Source organism: Bos grunniens, chromosome 15 (assembly GCF_055505025.1).
Source record: "Bos grunniens cultivar Pamir isolate PY7600 chromosome 15, Bosgru_T2T1.0, whole genome shotgun sequence".
NCBI lineage: Eukaryota > Metazoa > Chordata > Mammalia > Artiodactyla > Bovidae > Bos > Bos grunniens.
In genome coordinates, this window is record NC_141179.1 from 5,534,592 (window position 1) to 5,549,652 (window position 15,061).

Consider the following 15,061-nt stretch of genomic DNA (forward strand, 5'->3'; position numbering starts at 1 on the left):
CATGCCAGGCCTCCCCGTCCATCACCAACTCCCGGAGTTCACTCAGACTCATGTCCATCGAGTCAGTGATGCCATCCAGCCATCTTATCCTCTGTCGTCCCCTTCTCCTCCTGCCCCCAATCCCTCCCAGCATCAGAGTTTTTTCCAATGAGTGAACTCAGGTATACACATATCCCCCTCTTTTGAACCTCCCTCCCATCTCCCTCCCCATCCCACCCCTCTAGGTTGATCCAGAGCCCCTGTTTGAGTTTCTTGAGCCATACAGCAAATTCCTGTTGGCTATCTATTTCACATGTGGTAATGTAAGTTTCCATGTTACTCTTTCCATACATCTAACTCTCTCCTCCCCTTTCCCCTTGTCCATAAGTCTGTTCTCTATGTCTGTTTCTCCACTGTTGCCCTGTAAATAAGTTCTTCAGTGCCATTTTTCTAGATTCTGAATATATGCATTAGAATACAATATTTATCTTTCTCTTTCTGACTTACTTCAACCTGTATAACAGGTTCTAGGTTCAACCACCTCATTAGAACTGACTCAAATGCATTCCTTTCTATGGTTGAGTAATATTCCATTGTGCATATGTACCACAATTTCTTTATCCATTCATCTGTCGATGGACATCTAGGTTGTTTCCATATTCTAGTTATTGTCAATAGTGCTGTAGTGAACAATGGGATACATGTGTCTTTTTCAGTTTTGGTTTCCTCAGAGTATATGCCTAGGAATGGGATTGCTGGGTCATTTGGTGTTCATTGGAAAGACTGATGCTAAAGCTGAAACTCCAGTACTTTGGCCACCTCATGCAAAGAGTTGACTCATTGGAAAAGACCCTGATGCTGGGAGGGATTGGCGCAGGAGGAGAAGGGGACGACAGAGGATGAGATGGCTGGATGGCATCACTGACTCGATGGACGTGAGTCTCAGTGTACTCTGGGAGTTGATGATGGGCAGGGAGGCCTGGCGTGCTGCAATTCATGGGGTCGCAAAGAGTCGGATACGAATGAGCAATTGGACTGAACTGATGGTGGTTTTATTCCTAGTTTTTTTAAGGAATCTCCATACCATCTTCTATAATGGCTGTATCAATTTACATTTCCACCAACAGTGCAACAGTGTTCCCTTTTCTCCACACCCTCTCCAGCACTTACTGTTTGTAGATTTTTTTTATGATGGTCATTCTAACTGTTGTGAGGTGATATCTTATTGTAGTTTTGATTTGCATTTTTCTAATAATGAGCACTGTTGAGCATCTTTTCATGTGTTTGTTAGCCATCTGTATGTTTTCTTTGGAGAAATGTCTGTTTAGGTCTTTTTCCCACTTTTTCATTGGGTTGTTTGTTTTTCTGGTATGGAGTTGTATGAGTTGCTTGTATATTTTGGAAATTAATCCTTTATCATTTGTTTCATTTGCTATCATTTTCTCCCATTCTGAGGGTTGTTTTTTCACCTTGTTTATAGTTTCCTTTGCTGTGAAAAAGCTTTTAAGTTTAATCAGGTCCCACTTGTTTGCTTTTGCTTTTATTTCCATTACTCTAGGAGGTGAGTCATAGAGGATCTTGCTTTGATTTATGTTATGGAGTGTTCTGCCTATGTTTTCCTCTAAGAGTTGTATAGTTTCTGGTCTTACATTTAGGTCTTTAATTCATTTTGAGTTTGTCTTTGTGTATGGTGTTAGGAAGTGTTCTAATTTCATTCTTTTACATGGAGCTGTCCAGTTTTTGCAGCACCATTTATTGAAGAGTCTTTCTTTGCCCCATTGGATAGTCTTGCCTCCTTTGTCCAAAATAAGGTGCCCATAGGTGCATGGGTTTATGTCTGTGCTTTCTATCTTGTTCCTTTGGTCTATATTTCTGTTTTTTGTGCCAGTACCATACTGTCTTGATGACTGTAGCTTTGTAGTATAATCTGAAGTCAGGAAGGTTGATTCCTCCAGCCCCATTCTTCTTTCTCAAGACTGCTTTGGCTATTCGGGATCTTTTGTGTTTCCATATGAATTGTGAAATTTTTTGTTTTAATTCTGTGAAAAGTACCATTGGTAATTTTATAGAGATCATATTGAATCTGTAGATTGTGTTTGGTAATATAGTCATTTTCACAATATTGATTCTTCCTACTCAAGAACATGGAATATCTCTTCATCTGTTTATGTCATCTTTGATTTCTTTCATTCAGTTCAGTTCAGTCGTTCAGTCGTGTCTGACTCTTTGCGACCCCATGAATCGCAGCACGCCAGGCCTCCCTGTCCATCACCAACTCCCGGAGTTCACTCAAACTCACGTCCATCGAGTCAGTGATGCTGTCCAGCCATCTCATCCTCTCGCGTCCCCTTTTCCTCCTGCCCCCAATCCCTCCCAACATCAGAGTCTTTCCCAATGAGTCAACTCTTCGCATGAGGTGGCCAAAGTACTAAAGTTTCAGCTTTAGCATCATTCCTTCCAAAGAACACCCAGGACTTTCATTAGTGTCATAATTTTCTGTGTACAGTTCTTTTGTCTCTTGGATAGGTTTATTCCTAGATATTTATTTCTTTTCGTTGCAATGATGAATGGGATTGATTCCTTACTTTCTCTTTCTGATTTTTCATTGTTAGTATATAGAAATGCAAATGATTTCTGTATATTGATTTTGTATCCTGCAACTTTGCTAAATTCACTGACTAGCTCTAGTAATTTTCTTTAGGGTTTTCTATGTACAGTATCATGTCATCTGCAGACAGAGAGAGCTTTACTTCTTCTTTCAGATCTGAATTCCATTCATTTTTCTTCTCTGATTGCTGTAGCTAAGACTTCCAGAACTATGTTGAATAATAGCGGTGAAAGTGGACACCCTTGTCTTGTTCCTGATCTTAGGGGAAATGCTTTCAGTTTTGCTCTGCCCCAGTGGGGGTTGAGCATGAAGGTGGCACAGCTGCTTGGCTTATGGGAACCCTGGAGGCACCAAATGTGCTGGGACATGGAGTGCCTCTGCTGCAGGAGTTATGGACCCATCAGAATCTTTTTTTTGAGCCTCTTGGAGAAGCTCTTCTGAACAGAAGGACCTCTGACAATAAAGGGAGTGTGAATGGGCAAGGGGGCTGAAAAATTGAAGAGTATAAGTCCTCAGAGAGCAGGTATATATAGATAACTACACACACACACACACACACACTTTTGATACAAGGCTTAAAGTTATTCATAGCACATTAAATGGTATATGTATTGAATAGATCCTGCATATTCAGTCCTGTGTTCTCCAAGGGTTGACTTAAATTTCTTCTTCCCAGGAAGTCCTAAGTCCACAGTCTCAGAAAAATATGTATTGCTGGAGCAGTCCTCAGCAAACAGAGCTCTCAGAAGGAAGGTTCCTAGCTAGGGAATCAAAATCCGTTCTATTCATCCATAGGAGTAGCAATGGCTCTTTGTCACTGGGTTCAGTGAGAGATAGAAACATTTTAAGTTGATTTTACAGGCGGGAATTTTGGGTCCTGAGCTTGAACATTCAGCTCAACCCCCCCAAATCTCAGATTGTAAAACTGGCTTGTAGTCCTCACAGGGTTGTGATAATGTATGTGAAAGTGAAGTCGTGTCCACCTCTTTGCGACCCCATGGATTGTAGCCCTCCAGGCTCCTCTGTCCACAGGATTCTCCAGACAGGAGTACTGGAGTGGGTTGCCATTTCCTTCTCCAGAGGATCTTCCTGACCCAGGGATATAACTCGGTTCTCCTGCCTTGTAGGAAGACGGTTTACCATCTGAGCCACCAGGGAAGTCCTAATAATATATGTAAAATCACATATATAATGTTGCATCATTTGGAAAGTGCTTTACAGACTTTATCACAACCTTGTAAGGGTACAGGCCAGTTGGAGTACTAGACCTTAAAAATGAATTCTTGAGGGTCTCAGAGTCTAATCTTGTACAAGTCTCTTCTTAAAGAGCCATTCTATTTAACCTCCTGCAAGGTCCAGGAGTTGCTGATGGACAGGGAGGCCTGGCGTGCTGCGATTCATGGGGTCGCAAAGAATTGACACGACTGAGCGACTGAACTGAATTAAACTGAGGGTCCCTTTGCCTCTGCCACGTGTAACCAAGTGTCCTATTTTTCCCAGCTTGGAGATATTGCCCCAGAGAAGTGAGCAGACACAAGACCTATTTTCTCTTAGGAAAAGGCCTACTTTGAGCCTAATCTCTTTCCTCATCTTTCCTATACCCCGAATTTGGGCTTGGACTGTTCAATTCCAGGGCCCCAAGTCCAGCCTGAGTTCACATGGGAAGGAAACCCTTGGGGAAGAGGACATGAAATGAAGCCGTGGGGTGAGGGCTAAAAGAGGTGTGGGAAGATGGGGTAAAGGGCCCCGTGAGCACCAGCAAGCTCGCCAGGACCTCCAGGCCCCACTCTTCTCCTGGCTGAAGCGTCTGCCTTGTTCCCTGCAGTGGCCTGGGCAAGCACACTATGGAGAGTGGCTCTCCACCACAGTTCTACTTTCAGCGACAGCCTGGACTAGAGGCATCCGGAAAGTTCCTCCCGTTACCCTAACTGTCATACAATCCCCTTATTTTGTTGTCAGTGCATCACAAACTTCCAGATTTAACTTTTATACAGGAAGCCTTTGCTCATGAAAGCACAAATCTGCAGTTCAACTCTTGGACGTGATTAGGTTTTTCATTTCTTTGGCTCTTGGATAATTGTATGTATTTTCAGTACAACTCTAAAGACTTTTGGTATTGTGAGACACCCTATCTAAATTTCCTATCTAATGATGATGAACAGTTGAGATTGGTGGATTCCTAAACTATGCACATATTTGTTCTATAGTGATAATGAAAGGACCTTTGAAGTGACAAAAGAAAAGACACCTGCAGACACCTACGTATAGGTGACACTTGAGCTTGCTCAGTCGCTCAGTCGTGTCTGACACTTTGTGACCCCATGGACTGTAGCCTTCCAGGCTCCTCTGTCCATGGGACTTTACAGGCAAGAATACTGGAATGGGTTGCCATTCCTCCTCCAGGGGATCTTCTCGACACAGGAATTGAACCCACGTCTCCTGCAGCTCCTGTGTTGGCAGGCGGATTCTTTACCGATGAGTTCACCTGGAAAGCGTGGGTGACACTTGGCAAGACAGCTTTCTTTCTCAGAGGAGTGACCAGAATTAGTAGCAAAACAGACTGTCAGTGAGTTTATGATTATGCAAAGTCTTATCTTTGCATAATCTTCTTTGCACTTATCTTCTAGACACATCCCTTTATTCTAAGCCTAATTTGAGCCCAAAGCAATTTATGATTTTGGCTTTAAAACTCTACACGAGAAATCTTCTCCCAACGCTTATCAACATAAAACATCCACGTTGTGTTTGCATGAATCTCCTGACCAGAAATTAAAATCCTGTCTAGAGCTCACTTTGTATTAGAGTTTTAATTTCTCCTTTAACAGATATTAATGGAAGTATACCCTTCCATTCTTTTAGAACTATGTGTTACAAATATCAAAAAAGACAAGCAACTAAATTTTGGACCTGCACATGGCTTTATCTAACTTAAAGTTTCTATTTGAGGTCATTTTATTAACAAAAAACAAACCTTTGAGCTGTACGGGAAAAAAGTTGTCAGTTGAATGACCTTGTTCTGGAAAAACAAACCAGACAAAAGACTGAAAAATTCTACTGCATTTCAATTAAAAAAAAAAAAAAAAAACTTCTGTGCATCAAAATAAAATGCAAGAAAAGATAACTCAATAGGAAAAAGTTGGGCAAAAGGTGAAAACAGCATTTCACAAAAGTTATAAATGGACAACAAAACATAAGAAAAGTTGCTTAACTTTATTTGTAAATAGGGAAATGCAAATTAAAACTACCATGTAATGCCATTTCATAGCCATCAGATACACAGAAATGTTAAGTACTGAATAAGGATACAGAATGACAAGAACTCATACACCCTGCTGGTGGGACTGTAAATTGGTTCAACCACATTCACATCTATGATTATAATAAAACTAGTGCGAGCCCTCTTTCAAGTGCTTCATGTATGTTAAGTCATTTAATCACCTGCAAAATCACTTGGCATTATCTTATTAAGTTGATGGTTTTTCTCTGGAGACTCAGTCACTCCCCTTCTAGGTATGGCCCTAGAAGAAGTCTTGTAAGTACATGTCAGGAGACATACCAAGAATATTTTACATCAACATAATTTGTAAGAAAAAATGACAATTAAAATGTTCCAGAAGAGACTGCATAAGCAAATTTTGTTCAATTCACATTGAAAAAACAAAGGCGACAAGATAGGTGTCATTCACATAAAAATAAAAAACAAGGGAAGGCAATGCCAAAGAGTGTTCAAATAACCATACAATTGCACTCATTTCACATGTTAGAAATCCTTCAAGTGAGGCTTTAGCAGTATGTGAACTGAGAACTTCCAAATGTACAAGCTGGATTTAGAAAAGGCAGAGGAACCAGTGATCAAAAAGCAAGGGAGTTCCAAAAAAAATCTGCCTCTACTTCATTGACTATGCTAAAGCCTTTGTCTGTGTGGATCACAACAAACTGTGGAAAATTCTTAATGAGATGAGAATACCAGACTACCTTACCCACCTCCTGAGAAACCTGTATGCAGGTCAAGAAGCAACAGTTCAAACCAGACATGGAAAAACAGACTGGTTCCAAATTGGGAAAGGAGCACGTCAAGGCTGTATATTGTCTTATACCCTGCTTATTTGACTTTTATGCAGAGCTGTTGTTCAGTCCCTCAATCGTGTCTGACTCTTTGTGATCCCATGGACTGCAGCATGCCAGGCTTCCCTGTCATTCACCATCTCCCCAAGCTTGCTCAAACTCATGTCCATTGAGTCAGTGATGCCATCCAACCATCTCATCCTCTGTTGTCCCCTTCACCTCCTGCCCTCAATCTTTCCCAGCATCAGGGTCTTTTCCAATGAGTCGCCTCTTCACATTAGGTGGCCAAAGTATTAGAGCTTCACTTATCATCAGTCTTTTCTAACGAATATTTAGGATTGATTTCCTTTAGGATTGACTGGCTTCATCACCTTACGGTCCAAGGGACTCTCAAGAGTCTTCTCCAACACCACAGTGCTCAAAAGCATCAAGTCTTCTTTATCGTCTAACTCTCCCATCCAAACATGACTACTGGTAAAACCATAGCTTCAGCTATACAGACCTTTATTGGCAAAGTAAAGTCTCTGCTTTTCAATACACTGTCTAGGTTTGTCATAGTTTCTGTGCAGAGTATATCATGCAAAATACCAGCCTGGATGAAGCTCAAGCTGGAATCAAGATTGCCAGGAGAAATACCAACAACCACAGATATGAAGATGATACCACTTTAATGGCAGAAAGTGAAGAGGAATTAAAGAGCCTCTTGATGAAAGTGAAAGAAGAAAGTGAAAAATTTGGCTTAAAGCTCAGCATTAAAAAACAAAGATCATGGCATCCAGCCCATCACTTCATGGCAAATAGTTGGGGAAAAAGTGGAAACAGTGGCAGATTTTCTTTTCTTGGGCTCCAAAATCACTGCAGATAGTGACTGCAGCCATGAAATTAAAGGATGCTTGCTCCGTGGAAGAAAAGCTATGACCAACCTAGACAGCATATTAAAAAGCAGAGATATCATTTTGCTGACAAAGGTCTGTCTAGTCAAAGCTATGGTTTTTCCAGTAGTCATGTATGGATGTGAGAGTTGGACATCCATATAGAGTCCCAAAGGAATTATAAAAAGGGTTATTTTCTTGAACGCAGAGTAGGATATGAGATACTGAAAACATATGAAGGAGGTTAAGCGGTGCTAGTTAATGTCCTTTTTTAAAGCTATGTTAGTACAGGCAGTCATTCTGTTATTCTTTATGCTGTATATGCAGTGTATACTTACACTGTGCATATCTGTATGTTTGACATATTTCACAGGGTTCTTTATAAGAAAAATAAAAACATGGTCTTGATTTCATTATCGCTCTTATATCACGAAGGGAAAGCCCTCAAGGCCCCTTGAACTGTACTGTGCATGCAAAAGATACTCAGAATTTGGAGTATAGACTGAGAGCTGAGTTCTGAGAGCTGAGTTCACAATTCAAAATATTTCCTTCCCATATTCCCTTCCTAAGTTTTATGGAGGTGACTTTTCAATGAAAATACATAATGTAACAAGTATTTTGACTGGTACTGTCAATTCTTCTTATCTTCTTGCCAGAAACTCTGCTGTAGCAAATATTTGTCAGGTTGAAAAACTGACCAACCTGTGGCGCTGAAGTGGCCCTGCTCATTCCTTTTCGCAAACTCGCCAAAGAATTCAACTTCGCTGACTTTGTTCTTTCCTTGAGGGGAGGGAGTGCTGAGTGAGTTTTCTCCCTTGCATTTTACCAGTTTGTTAGCTGAGCAAGTCACCCATCCTGGCCTTGTTTTTCTCATTAGGAAAATGTTCATCATAAATGAATATAATTACCTGTCTATTTCTCTTTCATCTATCAATCATTCGGAGCAGTGCTCAGCTTGCAGTCAGTGCTAAGTCTTAGTTATTGTTATTATATTGATACATTGGTCATATACAGACTTGGTTTTGAACAAAATGCTACAGATGACAGTATCTGATTAAACTGTGGTTCATCTTGTGAACACAAAATGGATTTTTAACACTGGAAAAATAGTCACAAATAAGCCAGATAGTGGAAAACTTGAGAATACTACAATTAAATCATTCTCAGCTTGTTATTTCTAAGTAGCAAATTAATGGTTGCATAGATTGTGATTTATAATTTATTTTAGCATTTAAATTCACATCCAGTATCAAGATGTTAAAACAGTAACTCAAAATTAAATTTATACTAGTTTATATAATGTTATGATGTGACATTTCATTTGCTCTCCAAATTACACTTTGGAATGGGAACAGTGATTCACATCTCATAAATGAAGAAACCTAAGCTCAGAAGGATCCAGTATCTTGGCAACTTTGGGGTAACCTTAAGACTGGCAGCCTGGGGTCCTAACCCCACGTCCAGGACTCTTGCCACTCTGTAGTTATATATAAGCCTTTAAATTGACTTCAGTAAACTCTCCCTTGACTCACCACTTCTCTTACCACTATAGATATTAAACTTTAAAGTTACATACATATCTGATTGCAGCTGTATGCAAGGTAGAAATGCCCTGTTTTTGATTTAAAATAATTAATCACATGCCAGTTATATACAAATCCCAATGAACCTATACTTGAGGTTATAAAAAGTTAAATAAAATAATTTCTACAGCAACAGTACTACAAATAGACTAGAAAGCTTGCAAATAAAGAGACTCTGAAAGGAATTATCTCAGTATGTGAAAAGCTAATGTTCACACATTGTTTCATTTATATTTTTATTTCCTTTCATTTTAAAAACCTAGTGTTTTAATTATGAAAGCAATACAGTCTCAGAGCATTTGAAAAATGTAAAAATATACCCTGTGTAAAGCAAAAATTACCTATCATTCTACCCAGAGATAAATATAATTAAATATTTTAAATACCTCCCTCTCAATCAGAGATATGCCACATATACATGTTTAACTCATTAAATTATATCATATAACATGGTATATCTTTTCCCACTATCATTATGTCATAAACATTTCTTTTTTAAATTATCATACAAAGACCAAACACAATTTAGTCCAGGGATGCTTATCACAGTCACCATGGATGGTGAGTTGAGGCTGGCCTGAATGCCTTCCAGGGCCAAGAAGGATGTCATTGATCACTTCAGCTGAAGATAGAACATATTTCCTACCACCATTTGGAGAAGGCAGTGGCACACCACTCCAGTACTCTTGCCTGGAAAACCCCATGGACAGAGGAGCCTGGTAGGCTGCAGTCCATGGGGTCGCTAGGAGTTGGACACGACTGAGCGACTTCACTTTCACTTTTCACTTTCATGCACTGGGGAAGGAAATGGCAACCCACTCAGGTGTTCTTGCCTGGAGAATCCCAGGGATGGGGGAGCCTGGTGGGCTGCCGTCTACAGGGTCGCACAGAGTCGGGCATGACTAAAGCGACTTAGCTGCAGCAGAAACAGCAACCACCATTTAGTTAGATGACTCCCCATATAGGGAAAACTGTCCACAAGGAGCACATAAATAATGAAGCAGTTATTCTCCACTAAGTAACCCTAGGCAGTCTCATTTTGGAAAGATCCACAAAGACCTTGTGGATCAGATAAAGATCCACTGTCTGAGGGATAAACGACCTACAGGCAGTGCTTTTCTATATACTTGCAGTTCTCCTAGGCAATGGAGCCCCACTCCAGTACTCTCGTCTGGAAAATCCCGAGGACAGAGGAGCCTGGTGGGCTGCGGTCCATGGGGCCGCTACAAGTCAGACACAACTGAGCGACTTCCCTTTCACTTTCCATGTTCATGCATTGGAGAAGGAAATGGCACCCCACTCCAGTGTTCTTGCCTGGAGAATCCCAGGGACGGGGGAGCCTGGTGGGCTGCCGTCTATGGGGTCGCACAGAGTTGGACACAACTGAAGTGACCTAGCAGCGGCAGCAGCAGCAGCAGCAGTTCTCCTGTGGCCACCCAGAAAGTGGCCAGAAGTGCAAGTGCCTTTGGAGGGAGGCAGGTTAATGTCTGACTTTCACATGAGGAGTGCAGTCCCAAAGGTACCCCTGGTGTCACTGGAAAAACAGGTTTGTTTACAGCCATTGCCCACCCAGCTGGGTCCTGCCTCAGTCAGAGAGCTCAGGTCATTAAGTGCTTCCAACTCAGGGTTCTCAGTTCAGTTTGAGAGTTAGAGTCAAGTCCTTGTTTTTGGAGGGACTATCTGAGTCCTGTTCTATTTGTCCATGCCACTGGTCAAGTGGCTTTTATATACTCCATCGAGGGTTTTATACACTCCATCATTTATGTCTCTTGATAAATGAAGTAAATGAAGTGCAGAGTCAAATGGTTCAGGGACAGCATCTACTCTCCAGTAAGAGAACCAGGGTCCTTTGTGTTGCTGCTCTGCCTGTTGTGGCCATAAACACGTCTCAAGATGACAGTGGCCCTGTGCCTGGCAGAACAGAGGAAGAAATGAAGTGAGAGAATGACATATTGATTGTGTCCTAAGAAAAAGGCTCTTAGAAGTTGCAATGTGATATCTGCGCTCACAATCTTTTGGGCAGAAGTGAGTCATATGATCACACTTGAATCTAAGAGAAATTCGGAATTGATTTTAATCTGAGTACTCTGGGATAAACATTGTATTATGGCAATCAGTTCAGTTCAGTCGCTCAGTCGTGTCCGACTCTTTGTGACCCCATGAACTGCAGCACGCCAGGCCTCCCTGTCTATCACCAACTCACAGAGTCCACCCAAACTAATGTCCATTGAGTCAGTGATGCCATCCAGTCATCTCATCCTCTGTCATCCCCTTCTCCTCAGGAGAATAAGTAGCAGTCTCTGTTTAACATGGGAAGAGTTGTGATTGATACTATAAACCAGTTAGCAAATGCAGTGTTGTTAAGGATGTAACAACTACAGCAGAACCAGCTCTGTTCAGCCAAATTCCTATTTTAATAACTGGTTGATATTTCAAATGGAAATAAAGCAACTACCAAATCATATGGGTGTCACTGACTTTAATAAACATTCAGATTCTATATTTAGGCTATGATGTGATTCCATAATTCTTTCTGTGTGGTTTAAGTCGGTATCCTCATTGCCACGTGAGCTTTCTATAAAATGCAAACTTCATGTTTTATTCTCTACCTTCACTTTGCTAACCAATAACTAGTCCCCTTTGAAAACAAGGAGAAATCAAAGATTATCTATCCATCCACCCTCCTGTCTCTGCTTTTCTCTTAATTTCTACTGATGTGTTCTTGCCTGGAGAATCCCAGGGAAGGGGGAGCCTGGTGGGCTGCCGTCTGTGGGGTCACACAGAGTCGGACACGACTGAAGTGACTTAGCAGCAAACTCTTTTGAAATGGTTTTCAGGAACCGTTTTCCTTCAGGAAAAGAGAGAGGAGGGCAAATTAGGCATAGAATAATCAGAAGTAATAAGACCAACACAGTACTTTGGCTTATACTTGTTTTTCCCTTTCCAGGTAAAAAAATGCTGATCATCATGTATGGAAATTACCAACCTAAGTAGAGACGTTTACTCTATCTCAACAGGCTCTTTTTTCCCCTTAGCTTAGGCTTGTTTTTCTCGTCCTTCTACCAATGACTTAACTATTTGAATATGTCTTGTGTGAGAGGTTTGCAGTATCAACATTTGGAAGAGCTTCAGATAAACTAAGAGGTGAACTGGTTTGAGGTTTTGGGCCCTGCCAGGTACACCTCTACTCCTTACAGCACAGATTCTCTGGTGCCAATCACAGAACCCACCTCATTCATGATATTAATTCTCCTCCTAGCTGCAATGTTAGAAAATCTCAAGTTCCCAATAAACGAAAAGCATTTAGGAAGGTAGGACTATGAAGCAAAACTAAAACAGCATAAACAAAATTCCAACCAGTCTCTATCCAACAAGTCTTATCATTTCTGAAGAATTTTGATTTTAAAACTACATATCCAAGTAAGTTATCTTCTTCATAGTTACATAGGGAAATTGAGGCTACCCTTGCTCAAATATTTTTAGAACTTCTCGCTCAAATTTCCTTAAGAAATTTGATAGAATTTCCTTAAGAAATTTTGAATAGTCTTAACTATCCTTAATGATGGGAAATACACATTGTTTGAGCATGAGTTTGATTTTGCGAACAATCTAAACTTGAGACATATCTGATGATTAAGTCGTCTGGAAGTGGTTTCAGTCACTGATCTAATAAGTATGTATTGAGCTCCAGTGTAAACAAACCCGGCAATGTACGCAAAGTACACTTCCTGCTCTCGAGATGCTTAACGTATAAGAAGGCCAAAACCAAGGGCAAGGTGGCGGATTTCGAGTCTAATGTGCTTCATTCTGTCTCTGGTGTGTCCCCGGGGCCCTCTGCAGTCTTGTCCTGGGCATGTTTGGGAGCTTACTGGTCAGATCCCTTTGTACTCACACTTTCCTGAGGAGATGGGTGGCAAGTAATAATTTATACACATTTTATTTTGGCAAATGGAAATGAGTGAACAGAAGTCAAATGTTAGAAACTCTCCACGTGTCTCAATCACGTGGAGTGATTGTCATTTCTGTTTTCTTACATCAGTCTCCATCTGTCTTTCAGGACTTACAGCACAAAGCCTCAGAACAAAAAAATAAAACGTTCACAGATTTCTGGAGAAACGCTTAACACTGTTAAACTCACAGTTTCTGCACTTAAACTTTTATTTTTGTATGTCCAGGTGCTAAAAATTACAAAAATTAAAAGATGAACAGAGGACTGATGGGAGGGAGGGGGTGCTGTCTTCTTCCTGAGCATACTTTTCTCTTACTTGCTTTTGCCCTTTTAATTCTGCCTTTATTTTCATTTCTGCTATTGTCTTGTTTCTAAGCATGGCTTTTGTTTTTTCTTATTTGCTTTGACTTTTCAATTCCACTTTTATTTTTCTTGTCATTCTGTGCTGGTCAGATCTCTGAAGAATTTTGAACTGACGTGATAAGCTGTATCTTCTTCATCTTAAAGAGAATGTTTCTATTTCCCCATTAAGAATGACCTTTGCTGGTTTTTTCTTTTTTCCCCATAGATATTCACTATCCATGAAAAGAAGTTCCCTTCTATTCCTGACTTACTGAAGTTTTTATTTTTATAATCATTGTCCTGATTGGGCCATTCCACCATCTCTGGGCCTGGGAATCTACAACTATTGTTTGTTGCTTCTACTGATGAGAATTTCACTGTGTTTTTCTGAAGTTTCAGAGTTCCCATTCATTAAAAAAAAAAAACTTCTCCTGTACTGTTTTTGGCCACACATTTTGCCATCATACTAATGGCTTGCGTACACAACGAATCCATGCCTCTGAACTGGGAAAGACGAAAATGCAACTGTAAAAGGAACATGAAGGGTTTCACTGCTTTAGAAATTATTTAAAATTTTAAAAATTCTCTTAAAAAAATCTAAAGCGAACACCACAGCATGCTATTTGTTCATTTTGGAAGACCAATAAATGTATTTTCTATCCTTTGTAACTTAAATTTTCAAAGTTAGTTTTCCAGAAAGAAAGGAGCTAATTAATTAGCCCAGTCTTGATAAGCTTTGATTAAACAACATACATAGAAGTAGAATTAGTCACTCCATCCTCTGAAATCCTATAGCCCTTTGCTGGTATGTCACATAATAGATTTCATTGTACTATAACTTTTTTTCTATATTTTCTTTTTATGTATTACATATTAAATACAAAATATGACTGGAGAAGGAAATGGCAACTCACTCCAGTATTCTTTTTTTTTTTTTTTTCTTCAGGGTTATCATTACCATCTTTCTAAATTCCATATATATGCGTTAGTATACTGTATTGGTGTTTGTCCTTCTGGCTTACTTCACTCTGTATAATAGGCTCCAGTTTCATCCACCTCATTAGAACTGATTCAAATGTATTCTTTTTAATGGCTGAGTAATACTCCATTGTGTATATGTACCACAGCTTTCTTATCCATTCATCTGCTGATGGACATCTAGGTTGTTTCCATGTCCTGGCTATTATAAACAGTGCTGCGATGAACATTGGGGTACACGTGTCTCTTTCCCTTCTGGTTTCCTCAGTGCCACTCCAGTATTCTTGCCTGGAGAATCCCATGGACAGAGGAGCCTGGTGGGCTGCTGTCCATACGGTCACACAGAGTGGGACATGACTGAAGAGACTTAGCAGCAGTAATATGACTATCATTAAAAGAATTTACAGAGACATTGTTTTTACCTCTCACTATCTTATTAGGTCTTAAATCTCTCAAAAGCACGGACAGTGTATCCATCTTTGTATTCCTGGGATCTGGCCAGTGTCTGGATCATGTTATCTTATTGCTCAAAGTGTTACAATTCACAAGCACAAGGTTTGGAATGAGAAGATCAATTAAAGGCCTTATGCTTCTTTAATATTTTTTCAGTCCTCTTATGCCTTGTCTTGAAGGCATTTTAGGAGTGAGCTTTCTCTGCTGGATGGGAGGGGGCAAGGACAGCTAG